This window comes from Oncorhynchus nerka, linkage group LG20 (genome assembly GCF_034236695.1).
Source record: "Oncorhynchus nerka isolate Pitt River linkage group LG20, Oner_Uvic_2.0, whole genome shotgun sequence".
NCBI lineage: Eukaryota > Metazoa > Chordata > Actinopteri > Salmoniformes > Salmonidae > Oncorhynchus > Oncorhynchus nerka.
Window position 1 is genome coordinate 41,763,931 of NC_088415.1, and position 6,117 is coordinate 41,770,047.

Below are 6,117 nucleotides of genomic sequence, written 5' to 3' on the forward strand. Positions count from 1 at the left end.
GGGCCCCCCCATTTAGTTTTGTCAGCTATGTGGGGTGGGAGGGGTTGATGTTGGTACGCAGACCCGTGAGCAACTGCACCCCTTCATGAGTTTTTGTTTTTTTGTGGCCCCCACTCCCATCAAAGTTGCCCATCCCTGTTGCAGTGGCTCTGCAATCAAAGAAGTGTCACGTTCAGTAATGTAACTAAATACACAGCATTTGACTGCTAGTTCAGCATCCATAGGACCATATCGGAGACAAAACAGGAGTGGGGAGACGGGCAGCGTGTATAACGGGATAAGATAGGCTATCTTTATTGTCAAAACACAAGAATGAAGGGGGGGACACAGATTAGCTTTCCTGACAGCCGGCCGTTTGATGTGCGTGCCAAAGTGCATTAGGGTTCTATTCTTCCCGCTGTTAGCTGACTGGCGACACACAGAGCTGCTCACAGGAAAAGGCGAGACTTTCGTGCTAATCAACTGATAATGGCGGTCACACTGTCAGTTTGCCACGGCTGGACTGGCGGCAGGCGGACCCTCACCCTGCGAGCACACTCGCGGCACACTTCCTTCACACACTGGACTGGCGGGCTGGCAGGCCTCTGATCCATATATACGTCCATAAACCATCAGTAAAACACATGAGCATCTAGTAGAAGTGGACTGACGTTACACACAGTAAATACTCAGGACCCTGATTCAGCCTAGTCTTGGACTACGAAGTTAAAGATTCACCATTGAGTATGTTTTTTTTTAAATATATTTTTTCAGTCCAGAACTAGGCTTAAATCTCTGCCTGGGTAAACCAGCCTTTAGAATGACAACCCTTGAGGTGGGTAGCAACCAACTCATTCAAGGGGACACGTTGCTTGATTTCAGCGATCTAAACGATGAAGCTGTGTAGTGTGGTCATACATAGGCCTACTGTATGGTGTGGAGGACAGCTGCAACTGGTATAGTATCAGGTATAGATAGAGCTCTATATGACTGATTGTTATAGAAGTATGCATGATCTCCGACCTGTTTGTTTGGGCCAGGAAGTTCCACCCTGGCCCGCTATTGTCCAGTCTGCTGTAGCATCAAGTCCCAACAAAGTATGTAACTATAGTGTATGTGTTTGTGTGCTTGCGTACACCTGTGTGTGTGTGTGTGTGTGTGTATAGTGCATTTGTAAAGTATTCAGACCCCTTGACATTGTCCACATTTTACATGAGCCTTTTTCTAAAATTGATTAAATTGTTTTTTTTTTTACATCAATTTACACCCCATAATGACAAAGAAACACATTTTAAAGACAAACTTTTTTTTATATATATTTGCTATCACATTTACATAAGTATTAAGACTCTTTACTCAGTACTTTGTTGAAGCACCTTTTGGCAGCAATTACAGCCTCAAGTTTTCTTAGGTATAATGCTACAGGCTTGGCACACCTGTATTTGGGGAATTTCTCCCATTTTTATTTCTGAAGATCCAGTCAAGCTCGGTCAGGTTGGATGGGGAGCGTTGCTGCACAGCTATTTTCAAGTCTCTCCAGAGATGTCCAATCAGGTTCAAGTCCGGGATCTGGCTGGGCCACTGAAGGACATTTAGAGACTTGTCCCGAAGCCACTCCTGCATTGTCTTGACTGTGTGCTTAGGGTCGTTGTCCTGTTGGAAAGTGAACCTTTGCCCCAGTCTTGAAGTCCTGAGTGCTCTCGAGACGGTTTTCATCAAAGATCTCTGTACTTTGCTCCGTTCATCTTCCCTCGATCCTCACTAGTCTTCCAGTCCCTGCCGCTGAAAAACATCCCCAAAGCATGATGCTGTCACCACCATGCTTCCCCGTAGGTATGGTGCCAGGTTTCCTCTAGACGTGACGCTTGGTATACAGGCTAAAGAGTTCAATGTTGGTTTCATCAGACCAGATAATCTTGTTTATCATGGTCAGAGTCCTTTAGGTTCCTTTTGGCAAACTCCAAGCGGGCTGTCATGTGCCTTACTGAAGAGTGGCTTTTGTCTGGCCACTCTACCATAAAGGCCTTATTTGTGAAGTGCTGCAGAGATGGTTGTCCTTCTGGAAGGTTGTCCCATCTACACAGAGGAACTCTGGAGCTCTGTCAGTGACCTTTGGGTTCTTGGTCAACTCCCTGACCAAGGCCCTTCTCTCCCGATTGCTCAGCTTGGCCAGGCGGCCAGCTCTAGAAAGTGTCTCGGTAGTTCCAAACTTCTTCGTTTAAAAATGGAGGCCACTGTTCTTGGAGCTTCAATGCTGCAAACATTTTTGGGGACCCTTTCCCAGATCTGTGCCTCGACACAATCCTGTCTCGGAGCTCTACATACAATTCCTTCGACCTCATGGCTTGATTTTGCTCTGACATGCACTGTCAACTGTGGGACCTTTCCAAATCATGTCAATCAATTGAGTTTACCACAGGTAGACTCAAATCAAGTTGTAGCAACATTTCAAGAATGATCAATGGAAGCAAGATGCAACTGACCTCTAAATTGAGTCTCATAGCAAAGAGTCTGAATACTTATTTCCATAAGGTATCCGTTTTTATTTTTAAATGTGAAAAGATTATAACCTGTTTTCGCTTTGTCGTTTATGGGGTATTGTGTGTAGATTGAGGAAAATATTTTATTTAATCAATTTTAGAATAAGGCTGTAACGTAACAAAATGTGGAAAACATCAAGAGGTCTGAACTTTCCGAATGCACTGTATCTACGGTGAGTGGAGGAACTGTGCTGAAACCTGGACTCAAACAAGAGATTCACATAGCACATTGGGGGCAATGAAACAATGGAAGCCCATTCATTTTCAATGAAGAAAGCGAAGTGGGCGGGGAACCCTGGGGAGATGCGAGGGATGTGAACCGGGGGGGACCAAAGTTGGAATAAGCTGAACTTTTATTCAAATACTCTGGTCAATCGCAACATGTCAATCGACGCTCACTATAGTTTCCAGACCCTACTGGATTGGCTGGATTAGCACTACCTAGCATGCTTGCTAGCACCAACATGAGGGGAAAAGCAAGCGTGGCTATCCAAATTTACTCGTTAAAAAGAATCTCGGCTTGAAGGGATAGATCAGTTCTGCCTTAACCAACAACTGCATAGCAGATTCATTGCCTAAGTAAAAACAACTAAAACAGCTTTGGAGCTGAGAAATCAGCAAACGGCTTCCAGTGTTATACCTATTGTGGACATGTCCATTGGCTGCCCTGAATGGCATTAGTAATAACCTCATGCATCCTTGTTACAATTCAAACAATGGAATGTCGGCCAATAAAATAAGGATTTATGATTTTCAATTTGAAGTGTCATTTTCCATATAGCCTACACTTTCTCGTTCTGAACTTCGGGTGAGGCTGCGTGACAATGGACACACCATCAGCTGCTCTGCCCAAAACACCAGCTACCCGGTGAATACTTGATCATTTTTGAATCGGGGCCTTAAACATGTTTATGTACACATGACACCTGACCACGTGTTGCTTGACATATACACTGTGATTAGTGGGTTCTTTAAGGTGAAGGGCATCCAGTTTACACACAGAAATCCAGCTTCACTGTAGCAGCCCTTTCTTTCTTGCTCTCCTACACACACACACACACACACCACCCTACCTCTTCCTGCACTGATAACAGACAGGGGTGAGAGACAGTATGACGGGGTGGTGATTCAGTTTTAACGAGGGGGCCAGGGAGTACAGTGTCAGCTCCTTGACTCCCCCCAAACGCTGGCTGACACACACACAAGTACACACCCCTCCCAACGGCCTCTGTCTGAGGAAGTGGATCCTGCAGTGTCTGTTCAGCTCAAGAGACAAGACCAACACTTCTTTAAGATGTCAAAGCCAGCATTGTTCAGACAACACAACTGCTGCTGCTTTACAGTAACTAGACGACATCACAAACAAAGTTATGTTTGAGGAAGTATTTTCCTGAATTACTAATAGCTTCACGCAAACCAGAAAAACGTGACAATGTGACATGATTGTTTTTGACCGTGAGCCCCATGTGCAACACACCCATTGGAGATTAAAATAAAGATGTAGTCTGTCCCTAACCCAGGTTGAATCCCAAATCAAATGTTATTTGTCACATGCTCCGAACACAACAGGTACCTTACCGTGAAATGCTTATTTACCAGCTCTTAACCAACAATGCAGTTAAGAAGATAGAGAGTAAAAATATATACCAAATAACAATAATGAGGCTATATACAGGGGGTACCGATACTGAGTCAGTGTTCGGGGGTACAGGTTAGTTGAGGTAATTTGTACATAAAGGGTCTATGCATAGATAAACAGTGAGTAGCGGGGGGGTCAATGACAATAGTCCAGGTTCCCTAAATAATGCACTACTTTTGTACAAAGGTAGTGCACTACATCGGGAATAAGGTGCCATTTGGGACACGCTCCCTGTCCTCCCGGCAGGAAAGATCTCGTTTTCTGTGCTGTGGCTGTGCAGGAAACTCAGCCATTCACCCAGCCATATACTCCCATCCTGAACTGGGCTGGGGGAGTGATCGAGCCTGTTAAGAGCCAGGAGGAGGGAGGGCATAGAGAGAGGGAGGGGCACCACCACAACCCCCAAAATAAAAACGAATAATAATTACTTTATTTCCATCTCAAAACACACAGATGTTTGCTTCCTTCCTCTTCCTTTTAATGTCTGATGAGATGAAGTCACTTTTCTTTTTGCCAACCACGCCCCCCAAAAAAAAAAACAATATCAATATCGCTGATTTGTTTTGGTTCATATGAAAGGAGTTTCTTCTTTTGATTGAGCCGGACTGTGGCATTCCCTACACTTGTCACTGTGTACTGTGATATCTCTCATAGGCGCGTCTCGGCCCAGACGGTCCAGCCCTGGACTTTCCTCCATGTTGATCATAAGGACAGGAAGATGGAGTTGGCAATCCCCTGACTTCCATTCCTTCAACATCTTCTCCAACCAACGTCCCTTGCGTTCCCTCTTTGGCCCGTAGCTCCATCTCAGTTTGTCTATCATATCCATTTGACAATTCAGAGAAATCACAACTGTACTATATTCACTATTATCCTGTGACTGTTTGTGTGATTGATACCTATTACATAAAATGTCTCTGTATCTGGTTGAAATAACCTTTTGCATGCCGGAAAAGAATGAGAGGCACATGAAAGTGATGTATCAATATCTATGGGGGTCATACACAATGTGCTGAAAGACTAAATTGTTGTTAGAGGCAGCACAGGGCATTATAGTACAGCAGTATTGTACAGCCAGTATAATGTATCCACTGGCAAACAGTGTTCAGGAAATTTTCCAGGAAGCTGGAAGGATCTGGTAATGACACACTATGGCCTCTGACCTCTAACCTGTTCATTTAATATTCTATAAATAATAAGAGGTATGAGACCCGTGGAGATACTGACATTTAGCATTTCTTAATCACCCCTTTTCATTGTGACAGTATCTTTCCCCTTTTTATGACTCCCAGCTATTGTTCGGCGATGGATAAAAATAATATGCTGGTATAGCTAGCAGTGGCTGGGGCCGGTGTCTTGGGTGAGCTGGGTTCAGGGTCTGAGGAGGGCTGGGGGGGCCACAGTGTCAACCTGGGTCTCAGAAAACAAAGGAAGGCAACTCTGGAAGTCTGAGAGAGACAGTTGTGTGTGTGTGTGTGTGGCAGATATAGGACTGGAGTGACTTTCTCCTGCTCTTACTCAGCCTTTCTGTAATGGACACGCTTAACCTTCCATCTAGGCTTTAATAAACCAATAAGAGAGTGATAACAGTGGTGGGGAATCCCTCCAATGATGATCTGTGGACAAAAAGCATATCAAGTTTATAGGGATATCAGGATGCTTATTGATGTCGGAAAGTTAGACATATCAGAGTTTTACTTCAAATCTAAAACTGGAACAAGTAGGCTAGTAGTCCCACTGGTTCACCTCTACAAATGTACATAATAAGTTACCAACATCACCATAATGCGTAGGCCTATACGAGGTTATCTTAATCTCTGCCTCTAGAGGGGAAAATCCCGGACACCTACTGTATAACAACGAAGTCCGGCAATAACGTAAGTGGGCTAATCATGTATCGCTTGTAAACTTGAATTGGAGGCGTGTGCTTTCGAAGTGGGAGAGCGCATAGGAAGGGAG